At 40.8% G+C, this 20,336-nt stretch overlaps 1 protein-coding gene across 1 annotated transcript in view; it reads right to left on the reverse strand.

The window, feature by feature from the left end:
• The window catches only part of r3hcc1l (R3H domain and coiled-coil containing 1-like), a 186,153-nt gene that overhangs the window by 133,933 nt on the left and 31,884 nt on the right, over positions 1-20,336 (reverse strand). The window lies entirely within an intron of this gene.

Raw genomic sequence — 20,336 nt, forward strand, 5'->3', positions numbered from 1 at the left:
AAAGAGCACTAATAGTATTCACAATTCAGCAAGATGCAACATTGATCTGGAAAAGAACAAAGACAGACCAGGAATAAAACTGGGTGAAGGCCAATTTTACCATGCTGAGATACGATTTGCCAAAAGTGGACCAGAAACAGCTACTTGAAGGTATCAGAGCAAAGGGAGGCTTTCAGGGAAGAGACAGTGAGGTTCACGTCAAATGTACTCCAAGTAAATAGAAGTTAATTTGCACTTGGTGCTGTATTTATTAGTCTATTTATTATTACCATGTATACTGTTTACTCTGCAAGCTTCACATGAACAAGGCATTTCACTGCACCCTGGCATATATGACAATAAACCAATCTGAATCTGAAAAGAGAGGGAGGCTCTCAAATCTAGATCTATCAGGACAGTAGAATTATAGAGCAACACAGTGCAGACACAAGCCCTTTTGGCTGAACCAGTCCACGCTGACCACGTAGTCCACCTAGTTAGTCCCATATCCCTCCAGGCCCCTCCCCTCCATGTACCTATCCAAGTGCTTCTTAAATGATACTATTATACCTGCTTCAACCACTTCCTCTGGCAGCTCATTGTATATACTCACCACCCTGTGTGAAAAAGTTGCCCCTCAGGTCCCTTTTAAATCCTTCCCCTCTCACCCTAAATCTATGCCCCGTAGTTTTGGACTCCCCTACCCTGGGGAAAAGACTGTTACCATTCACCTTATCTATGCTTCTCATAATTTTAAACATTTCTATAAGGTCGTCCCTCACTCATTCTCCTCCATTCCAAGCTCTAGCCTGGCCAACCTCTCCCTATAACTCAGGCCCTCTCATCCTGGCAACATCCTCATAAATCTTTTCTGCACTCCTTCCAGTTTAACCACATCTTTCCAAAAACAGGGTGACCAAAACTGTACACTGGTAGTATGCACATTGGGTAGGTCAAAGCGAAAGAACAGGTAGCTTAAACTCAACACTATAGAATGCCCAAAGGATCATAAAGTTCAAGCAGGAAATTAAAAAGGAAATAGGGAAGGCAAGATATGTGCATAAAAAATGCCCAGAGATATTTTCTAAATATGAAAAGGGCAGAGGAAAGAACAGGGCCTATCAGAGGCACAAGACATGAGTAATGTTTTAGTGAGTAATTTATTTACATCTTTCCAAAACAGGGCCAAGACAGTTGCTGACATTAAGGAGGAAAAGTGTCAAGTATTGGATATGATAAATATACAGAGGTTTGTAATTCTTACATCATTAAAAGTGGATATATCACCAGATCTGGATACAAATGTATCCCAATTGAAAATCAAAAAAAACCATAAATGCCAGATATCTGAAATAAAAACAGCAAATGCTGGAAACACTCAGCAAGCCAGGCAGCAGCTGTGTATAGAGAAACAGTTAACATTTTGGGTCTGAGACTAAGAAGATATTCCTTAAAACAATAGAAGAAATAGTGGAAGACCATTAATGTGGTGCTGTGCAATACCAGGTAATTATAAGCCAGACAGCCCAACTTTGGTGATGGGCAAATTATGGGACATAATTCTGAAGGACTGCATAAACCAGCAATTATAAAGTTACAGGTTAATCCAGGACAGTCAGCGTGAATTTTTCAAGGAAAGTTCGCGTCCAACTAATTTGTCTTGAGATTTTGAGCAGGTATCAAGGAGGGTGAAAACAATGGAAATAGTTTACAAAGACTTTAACAAAATATTAAACAAAATTCCATATTTCAAACTGATCTGTAAGCTGGACCTAAACTGGCTCACCACATGTAATTGTCCAAAGTATATTAGTAACTGGACAGCTCTGGGTATGGTGGTTCCACAGGGATCAGTGTTAGGTTCCATTTTGCATTTTGTTGCACAGAGTCAATGATTTCTTTGTAAAAGCAAGTGCCACAATTAAGAAGTTTTCCAAATAGGGGAAAAATATCCTTGTGGCTGATAGTGAGAAATTTCTCGGCTGCAGGAGATAACAGTGAACTGGTTAGCTAGACAAAAATAGAATTCAATCCATGGGGCCCAGTGGCACAGCTAGTGGAGCTGCTGTCTCATATTTCCAGTGACCCTGGTTCCATCTTGACCTCAGATATGGTCTGTGTGGTGTTCGTATGCTCTCCCTCTGCCTGTGTGAGTTTCGTCCGGGTGCTCCGGTTTCTTGTCATATCCTAAAGATGTGTGCCACTGTAAATTGCCCCTAGTGTGAAGGTAAGTGGTAGAATCTAGGAGAGAGGCGATGGGAATGTGGGCAGAATAAAATGGGTTAGGGTAGAATTATCATCATTGGGTGCATGATGATCTGCACAGTCTTGGTGGGACAAAGGGCCTGTTTCTGTACTGCACCTCTATTATTCTATATAACTTTTGAGTGTGAGGCTATGGAAAGGGCACACAGAGCATAGAATATATAATGATAGCAGGATACTGAACAATGTGGAGAAACGGAGGGACATTGAAGTGTATGTGGAGTGTTTTTGCTAGCAGGGCCCCACATTTATTATCCATTCCTGTGCCCTGCTAGCAAAAACACACCAGAGTGGATGGCTAGGCTGTTTCAGTGGGTAGTTAACTGTCCTTCAGGTAAGAAAGCAAATTTTTAAGAACAAATTGGATAATCACATGGATACCTTACTAAAGTTTCATTTCACATATATAGAATCACAGAGCACAGAGACAGGCCCTTCAGCCCACCTTATCCACACTGACTGTGATGCCTATCTACACAAATCTCATTTGCCTGCATTAGGCCAGTAATGCCTCTACACCTTTCCTATCCAATTACTTACTTAAAATTAAAATATCGAGCTGCCATTGTGGGATTTGAACTGTGTCTCCAGATCAATAGTCCTCTGAATACTAGCCTTAACCATTTGCCACTATACCCTGAAGGTAGGTAGACAAGGTGATTAAGAAAATATGGGTAATTGCCTCATTTGGCTAAGGCACAGAATACAAGAACAAGGAGGTGATGTCACCTGTAGGTTCCCCTTCAAGTCACCCAACATCCTGATTTGAAGATGTATCCCCTTCTTGCATTGTCACTGGATTAAAAACCTGAAACTCCAGACCTAACAGCACTTTGAAATCAGCTTCCCTAGAACTGCAGCAGCCTGGGGTAGTTTCTCAGGGGTGATTAGGGATGGATAATAAATCAGATGGATACATTGGGCGGCGTAGACATGGTGGTCTGAAGGGCCTGGTTCTGTGTTGTACATCTGTGACTCAATGAATTATATCCCATAAAATCTAAAACTATTAAACAGTGGTTAGGCCACAGCCAGAGTGCTGTCTACAGTTCTGGTCACTACAGGAAGAAAGCTTATAGAGGTGCAGAGAACATTTATGAGGATTCTGACAAAAGAATGCTCATTATGAGAAGTTATCATAGCTAGGTAGACCAGAGGACTTCAGGTGAGAGTGGAAAGATTTAAAAAGGGACCCAAGGAAGAACTTTTCCACACAAGAGGGTGGTGGTATATGGAATGAGCTATCAGAGAAAGCTGTAGAGGCAGGTACAAAAGAAGTTTAGAGAGGTATATGGATAGAAAGGGTTTGGGCCAAATGGAGGCAAATAGGACTAGCTTTAAAAAGGGACCCAAGGAAGAACTTTTCCACACAAGAGGGTGGTGGTATATGGAATGAGCTATCAGAGGAAGCTGTAGAGGCAGGTACAAAAGAAGTTTAGAGAGGTACATGGATAGAAAGGATTTGGGCCAAATGGGACTAGCTCGGATAGACATTTTGGTCGACATGGACGAGTTGGGCCAAAGGACCTTTCCATGCTGTATAACTCTAGGGTTGTTTTTCTTGGTACAATGAGGCTTAGAGGAAATTCGATTGAGATATACAAAATTACAGGAGGCCATGATACAGTGAAAAGGAGAACCACTTCCCTTAGTAAGTAGTTAAAAAAAAATTCAGGATATGTAGACTCAAGGAAACTGATAGGAGGATTAGAAGTGAGTCAAAGAAAAGTTGTTTTCACCCAAGAATTGTGGACAGATTGGTGGAGGCACGAATCCTCACCACATGTACAATTTACCTAGTGAGGACTTGATGTAATGATCAAGACTATGGGCTGAGTGTTGGGATGTGGGAATGACCTAAATAGCTGTTTATCCTGGCGTGGCCAAGACGGTCCAATGGTCTCCTCTTATGACATAAATATCGATGATTCTATGATGTTGACAGAGTCAGGGAAAGTTGTGGGGAGGAAAGACCGAAGGAGAAGGCCCCTAATATGTGAAAGGGAATGATTAAATGGCAGGAGCAATAGCGTAGAGGAGCAGTGAATTGCAACAGACAAACCATTATCAGTACTATATACTGTACTCCCTACTCACAATATCATTGCTTCTACATCAGGAAGACCAGAACCAGAATGGGTCATTACTTTGTTGAATACCACCATTCAGTCCACAAGTACCTGCACATGACCGAGCTTCTTATCGTGAATTGTTAATTCTCTGCCCTACTCCCACACTGTTCCAATGAAGCCCCAAGAACAGCACCTCATTGTTCAATAAGGTACTTCACAGTCTTCCAGACAATACTGAGTTCAGCATTTCAGAGCAAAAAGCCACAGCTGATATTGGTAAAGAATCCAGCTGTCTAGAAACTTATGCCTTCTCTAGACATCCTTTGCCCCATTAGCATTCTAGTTTGACTCTGTAGCGCCAAACCTTTTGTAATGTAATCTTTCCTACCTACACCCTATCCCTTGTTTTTCCTTCTCAAAGTACTTACTTCCATAATACAAGAAATAGGAACAAGACCTGACCATATAGTCCTTAAGTCTAGTCCACCATTCAATAAGATCATGACTGGGCTGACCTGACCTTGGCCTCAGCTCCACTTTCCTGTCTGTTCCCAGAACTGTTGACAACCCTGCAGTCTAAAAAGGCGTTTGTGACACTTTCCAGTACTGGTGTTCTAAAGATATTATTAAAGTAGAAAGAGTGCAGAAAGGATTTACCAGGGCGTTGCCTGGACTTGGGGGCCTGAGTTACAAGGAGAGGTTGCATGGACTAGGACTTTATTCCCTGGAACGTAGGAGATTGAGGGCTGACCTGATGTACAAGATCAGGAGGGTCATAGACAGGGTGAAAACACATATTCTTTTCCTCGGGGAGGGGGTGTTAAAAACAAGAGGGCATAGGTTTAAGATCAGAAGCAAGAAATTTAAAAGGGACATCACAGACAGCTTCTTCACGCAAAGGTTGCTGCATATTTGGAACGAGCTGCCAGAAATAAGTGGTTGAGACGGGCACATTAGCAACAATTAAGAGCCATCTAGATAAGTACATGGATAGGAGAGGTTTAGAGGGCTATAGGCAAACATGGGCAGATGGGACTAAATCATTGGGCAACACAGTTGGCATGGATGAGTTGGGCCAAAGGGCCTGTTTCCACGCTATATGACTCTACTGATGAAAGGTCAGAATGGTTAACTCTCCTCCTCTCCCCAGAACTACTGTCCAACTTGCCAACCATTTACAGAGTTTACTCTGTAACAAGGCAGAGGACTGACAAAAAAACCAACAAGGTAAACATCACATGAGGCATTCAAGTAAGGAGAATGGGAATAAAAAGATTCTAGAAACACCCAGCAGTCGGACAGCATCTGTGGAGAGAGAGAGCGCGCGAAAAAGAGACTGCCTTTTAGGGTAACAAGCAGTCTGCTGGAGTCACTCAGCAGGTCGAGCAGCATCTGTTGGGGGATAGGAACAGTCGACATTTCGGGTTGAACCCCTGCATCAGGACTCAAAGAAAAAAGATGCTTCAGGTCGAAACTGAAACATTTGTTTGTTGCTCTGGATTAGAGCATCTGCAGTCTCTTGTCTGTTAGGGTGCCAGAACACATTCAGTTTACGGCAGAATCAATTTAAAATAAGATGGGCATTTCAGTTTGTTAATGTAGAGTAATATGAAAAGCTGCATATAGAAACAAGGCTGTAGCCAGCCAAACTTGAGATAACTGGGCCATTCTTCTTTCAAACATGCTTGGTAACTGCACTGCTGTAAGTGACGGAGATTGACTATGTACATAATTTTCATGCAATTACCTTCCACTCTCTGCATTTTTCTGGAAAAATTTCCCTGCTGTTACTGAGTGAAACTGCTGCAGTTTCTGCTGCATTGCTTTCTGATTAAAGTGACCGAGAAGGACTAGTTATTCTTACTCTGTTTTCTGTTAACCAACTCTCAATCTATGCTAGTATCTTATCTTCAGTGCCACGTGCTCTAACCTCGTTCCTTAATCACGAGAGACCTTATCCAATGCCTTCTGAAAATCCAAATGCACCACATTCACTGGTTCTCCTTTACCTACTCAAATAGATACATCCTTAAAGAACTTGTATAGATTAGTCAAACATGGTTTCCCTTTCATAAATCCTGTTGACTCTGCTCAATTATTATTTTCTAAGCATCTTAATATCACATTCTTTCTTATCAATTCCTGCATTTTCCTTACTACCGAAGCGAAACAGTTACAACCAACCAATTCAGTCTGAGTGCTTTTTCCCCAGAACCTTTATACTGTCTACTGACAATGTGGCCTTTTGCAATAAAATATCCAAAAATTTGAATTAATCGTAGTGAATAACACAATGAAGTCAGAATTTAATACTGAAAACTCTGAACTATCAGAATTGGAATAGAGCGACCTTGAATTAAAATCGTACGAATTGTTCACTTCAATTGCTATCAGTAGCCACAGCTTGTAGGCTCAAACAATCCTCGTTTGGTCAGAGTGCTTGAAAACTCCAACCATAGTTCTTATGAGGAGTGAAAATTATCAACTTGCAGAATTCAGCCGGTGTCTGACTCCAGGCAGGTGCAATCTTTGTCTCTTTTGAATGGGAGGTTACCAGGGAGAATGGGAGAATTTACAAAGATTCTGTAAATAGAAACGGACTTTAAAAGAGAATCCAATTACAGTTCTTAAAAGCAAATTCAAGGTCTCATCACAAAGCAAAGGGATGTGAGTTGGCACTTAAATTCCCATATTCTTGGGCCATGGGTTTTACATGCCTGACATAGCTGAGAATCCCCCACAGACATGAAAGGAAACACCTTCATTCAGCTACTTGTGTTTTCTCCTTAATTTACTGGAACACTAGTGGAAGCCGAAGATACAGCTGCTGCAGAGCACCAAAGAGAAAATCCAGGTAAGTTCAATGAGCCTGCTATAAATGAGCATTCAATACTCAGCATGATTTTATAATTTGCTGCACGTGTAAAATTAAAAACGCTTATGATGCACTTTGACATAATATCACTCCCACTAATCCCAAAGTACCACTATTTCTTCAATTTATTCCTCTTTTTAAATTTCCTCTCGTCTAAGCCTAATATACCCTTCCTTCAACATAGTTCCTTACTCCTGTCATACTACAAACAAGATTCATCATATCAGTCCCTCCTCCCTCTTCCCCATGATTTCCAAACTGTGCAATCATTTGCCTCTCTTCTCACTATCTCACTCCCCAGTCTACAAATTTGATTCATGCCGCACTCTGAATTTCATCCGGTGAGGCACCTTGCCACACTTCAAGCTTTCCATATGCTTCTCATTGCATTGATGAAAAAAAGCAGCAGCTAGAACGCAGGTACTGATAGCTTTATGACTTACCTCACCTTTGTCGATGCCTTTACTGTATGACATGGGTTTCTTAATAACTAATGTGTTCTGAACTAAAAAAGTAGCATACTCAACAATTATCATGCAAATTTAAACGCAGTTCCTCTAAAAATTGATATTAGTTGCTGAGAAAATGAAATTCCATTTAAGTTTCTGTTGCAGGCAAGCTGTATGTTGCCAAGTGCTGCTGCCTGAAAAAGTGGGATATAATATTTTAAAGGGGAGTATTCAATAAAATGCAAAATCTTTCAACCAAGAGGATTTGCATTATTGGGTTTGTAGTTTATAGAAAAAGGATCGTAAAAATCCTATCACATTAAGGTCCTGAGTGATTATATAATTAAAACCATTCAGCTCTAAAAATTGCAGAGATTTTGCATTCCTTTTCACTTTTCCTATACAATTAATGTCATCGCTGGAACATTTGTTACTGAATCATCTGTCATCCCAGAAACCTTGAGCCCAGCTAGTTTGCAAAAGCTGCAGCCAATCTAGAGAGCCAGCAAATACTTTAATATATTCAATCTATCCCCATTATATGCCCAACATCTGGTGTCAAATAAGTACATCCTTGGGTGTAAAGTTTGACCCTGAGACCAGGTTCACATCCATGTTATTATTAACACTGTATGTTCCCACCTTAGTAATGTTGACCAATTCTGCCCTTGCTTCAACTCATCTGCTACAAAGACATTCTGGGTTTTACTATTCTAATGTGCTCCTCACCAGCCTCTTTGGTTCATCTCTGAACTGAAGACTGCCAAAACTGCTGCTCATATTCTAGCTTGCATCAAGGCCTGCTTGCTCACTACCCCATAACCCAAACCAGGATTTGCTAATCATTCCATGAATGTTTAAGGTGGACTACCTTCTGATGTAAAAAAAATCCACTTGATATTTCATTGTTTCTCTCTTCAAATGTGCTACCTAACCTCCTGAGTAATTCCAACATTTTATTTTTTTCAGATCTCCAGCATCTGCAGTTTTGTTTGCCTTTCAGCTGCGTGATTCAGGTCTGTACCAAATCATCTAACCTCAATTGGAGTGTTTTAGCTGGACTCAGTACTCTCATATTAGGGGAGAGGAAATGAAAGGGGCATTTCTGCTCCTGATCATCAGTTGTGACTACTGCTGACAGTGACTGAGGACAACACACATTTTCAGCAGGTTAGATACCTGATGCTGACAAGTGTTTGTGAAGCTGCACCCCAGAAATGACTCTGAACATTCAGCAATAGTGGGAAAAAATTGTCCAGAAAGGGGTTTGCACAGTCCAAATAATATTTTATTCAAGGTTTGCTGCTGTTTAAAAAAGGTCACTACATCCAACTTTTGCATAATGCTTCACGTACATCATTTTCTTGACAAATTTCGTTTAATGTTGCAATACAATTTTTATGGGCTCATAAATAATTCCGACAGCCAAGTACTGCAGTCCTGCTGCAGTTACCTGCCTCTAGCAAGTTTGCAGGAAATGTGAAAAGGCTGAATGAATGCTAACAACATTTGACAGTGTAAGGATTTAAGTTAGATTGTCTCTTGCATCTGAAACCCTATCTTTCAAATTTTGACGAGAATTGAGGAATAGAAACACAGAAACCTTTGAATGAGGCACCAAGTGCATAGTACAATACCAGTAAAATTATTTCCCACAAATAACTAGCTTCCTAGCATTAGGGAATAATTTTAGTCTCAAATGATTCCTTAAGTTACATCTAATCTATAGCTCTATCAATAAAAATGAATTAACCTTGCACCTACAAAGTATGGCAGCAGCAGATCAAGGCAAACATTTTCAACCTCCACTTATTTAATTGCTGGGACATGGCCTCTGTCCTTGAACGAGTGAAATTCTAACACATCCTGGAACAAATGATGTAGCTTCCCATTAAAGAATGACTTTTGCATTAGGGACCTACTGGCATAAGGTCTTCAGCTGACAACTGAAGCAATTTTAAGCAGGGTTGCCAGTAGGCATAATCAGCATAATGATAACAATCATTGGGAGGAGAAGCAATATTTAGCATGTGCACTTTAACAGCCACTTTTTCTTCTCTTTACTAATCTTCTGGCTATCAATATGTGGCCCCTATACAATGCAGAAGCAACAGAATAAATGACTGGTTCACCATATAATAGATCTTGCTGACTGCCAGTCTTGGTTCCTTTGATTATGCCACTGGTTCCCACATTAGAAGCTGACATCAGTATACCAGGTAGAAAGCTGCTGCAACAGGTTGCTCTTAAGCCATTCCCTCCGAGATGTGGCAAGACCAGTCAATCACATCCAGGTTTCACTCGTTTTGAGCTCGGAAGAGCACAATCCAAATTTTGAATGACATAAGGTAGAACTGTGCTACTGGGCATTTTCACCCCAACAATGGGATACAGTTTCAAAATTAAACACTGTTCCTGTAGTCCAAGTGACCAGAGGTTGGTTGGCGATAACTGGCCATGGCATAAACAACACTCTCTTTACAGACCTGCACAGTACAATCTGTGAAAGGCTAGTATGGGGTACACCTGCACAGTACAATCTGTGAAAGGCTAGTATGGGGTACACCTGCACAGTACAATCTGTGAAAGGCTAGTATGGGGTACACCTGCACAGTACAATCTGTGAAAGGCTAGTATGGGGTACACCTACCAGGAAAGCTTCAGCCAAGGTAGTTTGATGCAGGCATGCTCACATTTCCCTCCCATGACTTTAACTGAAGTTCCCTCTCCACACATTTCTGATGAGGTTCTATGAGTAATTGTTTTACCTTGACAGGTTTTCTTCTTAAACAGAGCATGCTAACAAAGATCCTTTCCACAGAAAACCCCTGGAGTCACAGGAATCAACTCAAAGTTACAATGATAAAACGAAGCAGCATTTGTTCTCTGCTCAAAGCACCAGTTCTCAGAGGTTTCTCCTTCCTGAAGTGTAACATTACATTTACTTTGCCCTTCCGAAAACTGTAATGAACCTCCCAAAGCTTCTTTCCTTCTTTATGTTTTCTCTAAGCACCTCCTTTCACACATTGGGCAACAAAACTACAGTTCACAAAAATCACAAAGAGGTCTCTGCTGCATCCTGCTAGACTAGGGTTCAAGAAAAATATGCAGCACAGACAAGGAAATGGAATTATGATACAAATCATTCATGACCTCACTGGGTGGCTCAAGGGGTTCAATGGCCTCCTGTTCCCATATTCTTATGTTCCTAAATAGCACCATGGACAACAACTGATCCCACATAACCTTTTCCAAATGTAAAGTCCTCTCTTTTCAGCTGCTGGCTGAGTATACAATGGAATTTACACCCTGCAATTATCTAACTCTATCCACTTGCCACATCCCTGTGTAGTCCTTGAAGCCAATTTCAAACTCTTAAAATTTTAAAGCCAGATGCTGAGTAATTTTATTGATTCACCACAAGGTGAAAATCTGCAAAATAACAACATTTAAAATAACTGCAAAATTAAATATCTTGCAAACTACCAGTGCCAAGTACCTAATTTAAACAAAATTGTTGCAATAAGCACACTCTGATATCATGCAAAAGACTTTGATATTTTTCATCATCAGTGGCAACGTTTACCCATGTTCTAAATGGGACTGAAAACAGATATAATTTCAGCATTTCAATATGTACCTTATGAAAAAACCATCTTTGGCTACAGGTAATTGCTGAACATCACCATCAGCAAAACCTTCCTTAAAAAGTCACTAGTCTTAAAAAGTGAGATTTTCTGATGTTGACAAGAAGAATTCTGGCGAAGAGGAGCTACTGAGTTAGATATCATTGCAGAACTGCAGTTATTAACACCAGTTTATTTCTGCTTGACAGGGGTGTCAAAAAGGAAAGTTCCAAAACAAGACCCCGAATTGAACCACTTACACTCTCTTGATCAAGTGTCAAGAATTTAAGTCTTCTTCTGCTGATGCTCCAGCTTAGCATTGAAGGCACGCTGCACATACTGACACACATCCTGAGGGAAAGACCATCAAACCAGGTCTTATTCTAGTAATTTGGGGAAGGTTGGTAAAGCAAGCATTGTATATGAATAGCACCTTAACACTGCTAGTACACAACAAATGTCACGTTCTCCTGCATATCACCTCACATAAATCAGCTGGAATTGTCTTAATGCATTTCAATATACGATGAAAAAAAAACAATGATATCTTCAATCTCTTCATATCCAAATAATTTTCAAAAAAAATTTGTACCTTTTGCATTATTGGGGAGGATCTACTCAAGCACACCCCACATCTCTATGAAATGTCCTATTGAAAAAAATATTGTGAATTTAGGGAACAATGCTATCTAACAACTGAAAGTATATATAAAACACAATGAACAAAGAAAAAAAAGGTGATCTTGTCTCAAAATGACAAAAAAAAAACAGTATTTAGTGAATCCAATCAATGACTAAACCCTGTACAGCAAAATCCTTTTTAAATCCAAGGCCCAGTCACACAGATGAAGCAAATCTTTTATGTTGTGGGGAAAGCAGAGGACTAACATGAGTCATCCAGACAGAAGTTGAGTTTAGCTTAAATTTGCAGAAGTTGGAATGGTGGTGGTGTAACAATTAAATTTCTGGAGCAGTACTCCAGAGGCTCAGACCAACATTCCAGAGCACCAAGTTCAAATCCCACCATGGGAGCTGTAAAATTTTTCAGTTAATGATCTGGAATTTGGAATAAACTAATTTCAGTAATGATGACTACTGCATTACTAATAATTATCTGGTTCACTAATCTCTTTTGTCCTCACCCAGTCTGGCCTATATGTGACTACAAACCTACCACAATAGCTGACTCATAACTGCCCAGCAAGCCACACAGTACGTACCATACTGTATACTGAAGCAGACTCACCAATAACCTGCTCATTAATTCCCAGTTTGGATTTTGCCCTCATTACAGCCTTGGCCCAAACATGGACCAAACAGCAGAATTCCATAGGGTAGCTGAGAGTGATTACTCTTCACGTCAAGGCAGGATTTGACCAAGGGTGACATCAAGCAGCTTGGTAAAACTAGGCATCAAGGGGAGCACCCTTCAATGGTGGGAGTCCTACCTCGCATAAAATGACTGCCGTTATTGGAGGTCAATCATCCCAGCCCCCGAACATCACTGCATCTATTTGGGACAGTGTACTAGGCCCAGCCATCTTCCCCTGCTTCTTCAATGATCTTCCTAAGGTCGGAAGCAGTAATGCTTACTAATGATTGTGCAATGTTAAATTCCATTCACAACTTCCCTGCAAATAAACCAGGTTATGCTTGCGTGCAACAGAACATAGACAATATTCACGTATGTGCTGGTAAATGGCACAAAAATGCCATAAAATGGCAACCTCCAACAAGAGAGAGTCTAATCACTTATCCTTGACACTCAATAGCATTACAGTTGCCGAGTTCCCCATCATCATGGGATCACCATTGACAAGATACTCAACTGGGCCAGCTGCAAAAATACAGTTGCTACGAGAGCAGGTCAGAGGCTGGGTACCCAGCAGTAAGTAACTCACCTCCCAACACTCTAAAGCCTTTCTAATGGTTACACAAAAGTCAATGTGACGAGTACGCTCCATTTGCCTGGGTGAATTCAGCTCCAACAACTCTCAAGAAGTTCAATGCCATCCAAGGCAAAGTAGCCCACTTGAATGGGACCTATTAACCACCCTAAACATATATACTCCCACACCATAGTAAATACACAGCAGTTATTCAACTAGACCACTCTGACAACCTCTGAGACCTCTTCCACAAAGGAGATGAGAACTTCAGGTGCATGGAAACAGTACCATCCATATGTTGCCCTGGTCGGTGCACAGGAAGAAGATAGAGAGCTTAGTGACATGGTGTCACGACAACAACCTTTCCCTCAATGTCAGCAAAACAAAAGAGCTGGTCATTGACTTCAGGAAGTGGGGTGGGGGTGGTGTGGTGCACATGCTCCTGTCTACATCAACGGCATCGAGGGCGAGAACTTCAAGTTCCTAGGAGTGAATATGACCAATAGCCTGTGCTAGTCCAACCACGTAGACACCATGGTCAAGGAAGCTCACCAGTGCCTCTACTTCTTCAGGAGGCTAAAGGAATTTGGCATGTCCCCGTTGACCCTCACCAATTTTTAATCGATGCACCATAGGGAGCATCCTAACGGATGTATCATGGCTTGATATGGCAACTGCTCTGCCCGTGACCGCAAGAAACTGCAGAGAGTTGTACATCACGGAAACCAGCCTCCCCCCCTTGGACTCGGTCGACAGTTCTTGTTGCCAGAGTAAAGCAGCCAGCATAATAAAGGACCTCACCCACCCCGGACATTCTCTCTTCTCTCCTCTCCCATTGGGCAGAAGATACAAAAGCCTAAAAGTACATACCACCAGGCTCAGGGACAACTTCTATCCCGCTGTTATAAGACTAGATGGATTCTTGACCTCACAATCTACCTCGTTATGACCTTGCATCGCGCTTTCTCTGTAGGTGTTACACTCTATTCTGCATTCTGTTATTGTTTTACCTTGTACTACCTCAATACACTATGTAATGAATTGATCTGTATGAATGGTATGCAAGACAAGTTTTCTAACTGTACCTCAGTAAATGTGACAATAATAAACCAATTCCAAGCTGCACACCATCCTGACTGGGAAATAAATCAATGTTCTTTCATCGTCACTGCATCTAATTCCCGGAATTCCCTGACCAATAGCGCAGTTGGAGCATCTTCACCAGAAGGGCTGCAGTGATTCAAAACAGCAGTTCATCACCACCTTCTCGAGGGCAATCATGGATGGGCAATAAATGTTGGCTTTGTCAGCAATACTCAGATCTTGAAAATGGCTACTCAACTCTGGAGAAAACCAAGAGCAAGAGCAAATCTCAGAGCCAGAAGTGATACAAGGAAATGACAACTAGCTAAGGCAAGCAAAGTAGCGGCATCCAGCCTGTGTTTATATAACTACAGTTTGATATTGATATTACACAGTATCCACTTCACCTTGCACAAAGCCAAAGACTGAAGTCGGATTACAAGTAACACTAATGTTCTATATATAAAAGTGTGCAGCTGCTGGAATGATTTTAATAATGCTTGGATTGGTGAAGGTTAAGAGGTAACCTATGAAAGGATTTCCAAGATAATGAAATGTTTCAATAGACGTTTCAATATTTCATCGTTTCAACAGCACCACAGGAAAACCTGCAGCCTCTGGTATGTGGGACAAGAACCCGAAATCATAAATTTAAATATGGGCAAAATATCCAGAAGGAGAGCTTCTTTCTCTCAGGATCTGCCTGAAAAGGGTGCAGGGTGATTTCATTAAAAAATTTTTAAAAAGGAGTTGGCAGGTAAATGACGATGAGGAAGGTGCAGAGTTTACAGATTAAACCAAAGGGTGAGGTTAGGTGTGACAGTTCCTTTTTTGTAGTGGTACAGCATGGAACCAGGAACTTTGGTCTAACGAGTCCATGTCAACCTTCAAGTACCCATTTATATAAATCCCATGATAATTTTTTATAGAGGTAACAAATGGCCTTGCCGTCCTTTAGGTTTTTGACTCTACCGTCCAACTTCATCACCGATAAATATGAGCAAAAGAAAATTAGAAACTGTTTTTAAAATAGTGTGCTTGACATCCTCAAAGTACAAGCTTCAAGATATCATTGTTTTGTGAAAACGCAGTTACCAACGGTTTTGGTTAAAGTGGAGTCACAAGTAGTTTTTGTTACAAATGCTGTGAGATCCAACATAAATTATGCAGGCAGAATCTCAAAAATATCAGTAAAATAAGTGACTGGGACACCAGGAGGTCACTAGACTCCCCTCCAGAATTGCATTTTACAAATCATTTCAACACACAGATGGTCCTTAGTTTAGTTTTGTAGGGTCCAAGGGCAGTAAACGTTAAACCTACTAAAAATAAACCAAAGGGCAAGTTTTCCCAACTCAGCCAAGTACTATCCTCTCACTAACTGACCTCTAAAACCGATCCACGCACATCCAGTTCAGATTCTGGATCTAGAACAACTATTGAGTCAGGTTTGGCTGCCAAAAAAATGTTGATTTTGTCAGTGTTGTTATTCATTCAAACATATCACACAAAGCTCAGGTGAGGGGCTGATACACATTTAATGTTCAAGGTTGCTGTCCAAGTCACAGTGGACTGTCATTGGCTTTGTGAAACTACTATACTGCAGTCCTGCACTAGCAACTAAGTGCCATGGTTGGTGGATCTGTGGAACAGATGCAAAACCACTGTGCAGCTGATATTTAGTGATAGCAATTGCAAGTGCAAATACTCTTTTAACAAAGTGTTAATGATTTCCAATCATTCTCCTGGCACTGAAAATTAAATATTACAAGTGTGGACTCGCAATCCTTCAGGTTGTGAATTGTTTCAAGTTTTAGAAATATTATATACATGAATTTTGTCATCTTATTCCATCTGTCTTCTGTACTCGAACCTTTAATTGAATTCAACTTCCCCTCCCACTTTAATTCATTCTCCTTCTCAGTGCTACTGTTGTTGTTCCTAATCCAAGAGGATACATGACTGGTTGTCCTTTTCGCTCGAGTCTCAGATGCCCTGGTCCTCTTGCTGTGCCATTATCAGCTTTCCTTTTTAGCAAATTAGTAGTCAAAATTCTTTTGAGCCAAAGTTGAATAAAAACAGATGCGATAAGATGCCCTACTTTAGCAAAACCAGTCTTGTTCTTTCTCACAACAGAATTCTAAAAGGCAGATGTGTCCATTTCAAAATTAATTATTCATTATGTACATGGCAGGCCAAGATAATTTGATGTTCATCTGACTTCCTGCAGGTAATATGGCTGCTACACAGCTCCAGTGACCCAGGTTTGATTCCAGTCTCTGGTGCTAAGTGTCCTTTGCATATTCACCATGAGTTTCCTCCAGGTTATCTGCTTTATTCCCAGACCCCAAAGATGTGCTGGTTGGTGGGTTAATAGGTTACTATAAATTAACTCTAACATTGGTGGGCGATAAGAGAATCAAAGGGAAGCTGACAGGTATGTGAAAGAGAACAGGTTACAGGGAAATAAGTGGGTGAATGGGATTACTTTGAGAACTGGCACAGAATCAATGGGTCAAATGACCTCCTATCATAAAGAAGTATCAAAATATGTAATATGAAAAGCTACGCAAATATGGGGCATTGCCAGGTGATAGTGTGAAGATTTTGCACAAGGATTACTGCATTTATCAGAGAGGAAGGAAGAGGATCCACCTGGGGACCATTTCCCTTGCACAGCCATCTTTACAACACGTCTCAATGTGTGTCATTATTTCACATGTTCAGTTCACTTTCTTCTCAACACCTCTGCAAACACTGTTCAACAACTAGTGTCCATCATTGGTTCAAACATTATAATACACTACAAATGCCATTACTGAAGCTGAACTTCACGAATGGCAGTGGTTTGAGAACACATTATGCTGATTGTCATCACACTGGACTTGTGTGCTATGGGTCAACAAGCTTATGCAGTTTGGCACAGCCTTACACTGGGCACTCACAACACTTGCCTCTGTACTGCACATTACTACAAAGCTATAACGCAAAAATGGCGGGAAGTGACTGCATTGTAATGAGAACCTGATAAATCTGTTCAATATCCCCAAAAGAGTTTTCTGTTAAGCGAGTTAATATTACTTCGGCAGAAAAGGTTAATTGAGGTGTTAGTAAAAAAAAAGCAACAAGCAGTAAATTAATCTTACAGCAGCAATTTTGTTCTGCACAATTTCAAAATAATCGGGATTGTATTTTTTTTTTTTACAAAGTTAAGTTTAATACCCAGTTACATTTTTAGAGGTCAAAATGGCAGTTATATAATAAATAAATGAAAAGACCAATTCTAGATAAAGCTAATAACAGCTGAATGAATATGCCAGAGGGGGACAAGTGACAACTCTCAAAGATTCCAGTCCATCAAATATTTAAAGTATATATTTTTTAATATGTAAAGTTAATTTACCTTCAATTCTACCTCCAAAATGCATGGTTTTATAAATTTTAAACAAACTCTTGCAGTAGGACACATACTTCCAATATTGCCTGCCGACCCCTACAGTTTCACCTACAATCCTGAAAATAAAACAGGACTAATCCCTAAAAAGACTCCCAATGTCAGTCATCATTTTACTGTGCATAGTGCAGTAACCAAACAACTCCAGTTTCTGAACAATTCCTGTTCAACGGTTTCAAGTGGATGACAACCCAGGTTCAGAGAGGTTTAGACCACAACACCAAAGGGTGAAGAGGTAGGTAATCTTTTGCTTTCAGTACAAAGGAGTTGCAGGGGTCGGCAGGCAATATTGGAAGCAGCTGGGGTTATAAAAATAGATGCCACCAACTACAAGGAATGGGGGCAAAATGCAGAGACTCTGCAACAGATGCTGTGATGAAGAATGGAAAGCTGGAAGATATTGAAAGAATGTGAAGAATTTTGCAATGGAATGAGAATATGCCATGGAAATGGAGGTCATCAAGTTCAGAAAGAGCTTGTGATTTTGTGAAAGATTCAGAACACTGGTGAGCAAACAGGACACCAAGAAAGCCAAGCTTGGGAGACCCAAGAGCAAGATATCAGCAGAGACAAAAGAGTCACGTTTTTGGAAGTGGAAGTCAATGCCCATACTTTCTGTTACAAGCCTTCTGCGCTACTCGTAAGATTCTGACCAATGGCTGCTCAGCAATTCCTCAATTCAATGGTCCTTATTCATGTGAGGGTTTAATTGCTGTGTGTGGAGAAACTGAGCAAGGCCACAGAAAAAGGAAGAAAATAAGGCAAGCCCTGACCCACAACCAATGATTGGACATTTATTTCAGCAGAGATTGACAAATTTTAATCAGGAATCAGTCCAAAGGCATGGTGTTATGGTATTATATTCATATTAGTGTTCAGTGAACATAAAAGATGACTTCCATTTATATAACACTTATCTGTTGGATGTCATCCCAGGGCAGATGTTGCAAAGATGTTTGTCTCGGTGAAGGAGTCTGGAACTAGTGTGGAGTGTCAGGATAAGGAATTTGCTAGATTGGTGAATTGGTTTATTATTGTCATACATACCTGAGGTACAGTGAAAAAGTTGTTTTGCATACCGTTCATACAGATCAATCCATTACTAGAGTGCACTGAGGTAGTACAAGGTAAGACGATAACATAGTACAGACTGAGATGAGGAAGAATTTCTTCTCAGCAAGTTGTGAGCCTTGGCATCCACAGCCCTCTGAGGCAGAGAAGTGCAAAGTCACTGAATAGATTAATTATGGATAAGGATAGGTCTGGTCCTCGAGTTGAGGTTCTAAATTGGAGAAAGGCCAATTTTGTGGAAATGAGAAAGGATCTAGGAAGAGTGGATTGGGAGAAGTTGTTTTCTGGCAAGGATGTGTTCAGTATGTAAGGCCTTCAAAGGTGAAATTTTGAGAGTGCAGAGTTTGCATGTTCCTGCCAGGATTAAAGGCAAAGTTAACAAGCATAGGGAACCTCGGTTTTCAAGAGCTATTGGTGCTCTGGTTAAGAAAAAGAGAGAGGTGTTTCGCAGGTATAGGCAACTAGGAACAAATGAGGTACTTGAAGAGTATAGAAAATGTAAGAAAATACTAAAAAAAAAGGAAATCAGGAAGGCAAAAAGGAGACATGAGGCTGCTTTGACAAGATAATGTAAAGGTAAACCCAAAGGGTTTCTACAAGTATATGAAGAGTAAAAGGATAGTAAGGGACAAAATTGGTCCCCTAAAAGATCAGAGTGGTCATCTATGTGTGGAGCCTCAGGAGATGGGGGAGATCTTAAACAGTTTTTTTTGCATCAATATTTACTCAGGAAACGGGCATAGATGATATGGAAGGAAGGGAAACAAGCAGTAGGGTCATGGAACATATAGAGATTAAAGAGGAGGAGGTATTGCTGCTTTACAGCGAGTAAAGGTAGATAAATCCCCCAGGCCTGACAAGATATTTCCTCGGACCTTCAGAGAGACTAGTGTAGAAATTGCAGGGGCCCTGGCAGATATATTTAAAATGTCCTTAGCCACAGGTGCTGTCCAGAGGACTGGAGGGTAGCTCATGTTGTTCCGCTGTTTTAAAAAAAGGCTCTAAAAGTAAACCAGGTAATTACAGGCCGGTGAGCCTGACATCAGTAGTAGGTAAATTATTGGAAGGTGTTCTGAGAGATCGGATATACAAGTATTTGGACAGCCAAGGACTGATTAAGGATAGTCAGCATGGCTTTGTGTGTGGTAGATCATGTTTAATGAATCTTGTAGAGTTTTTTGAGGAGGTTACCAGGAAAGTAGATGAAGGAAAGGCTGTGGATGTTGTCTACGTGGACTTTAGTAAGGCCTTTGACAAGGTCCCACGTGGGAGGTTAGTTCAGAAGGTTCAGTCACTAGGTATCCATGGAAAGGTTGTAAACTGGATTTGAAATTGGCTGTGTGGGAGAAGACAGAGCGTGGTAATGGATGATTGTTTCTCAGTATGGAGGCCTGTGACTGGTGGTGTGCCTCAGGGATCTGTGCTGGGGCCATTGTTGTTTGTTGTCCATATCAATGATCTAGATGATAATGTGGCAAATTGGATCAGCAAGTTTGCTGATGGCACTAAGATTGGAGGTGTAGTGGACAGCGAGGAAGGCTTTCAAAGCTTGCAGAGGGATCTGAACCAACTG

This window comes from Pristis pectinata, chromosome 12, assembly GCF_009764475.1.
Source record: "Pristis pectinata isolate sPriPec2 chromosome 12, sPriPec2.1.pri, whole genome shotgun sequence".
NCBI lineage: Eukaryota > Metazoa > Chordata > Chondrichthyes > Rhinopristiformes > Pristidae > Pristis > Pristis pectinata.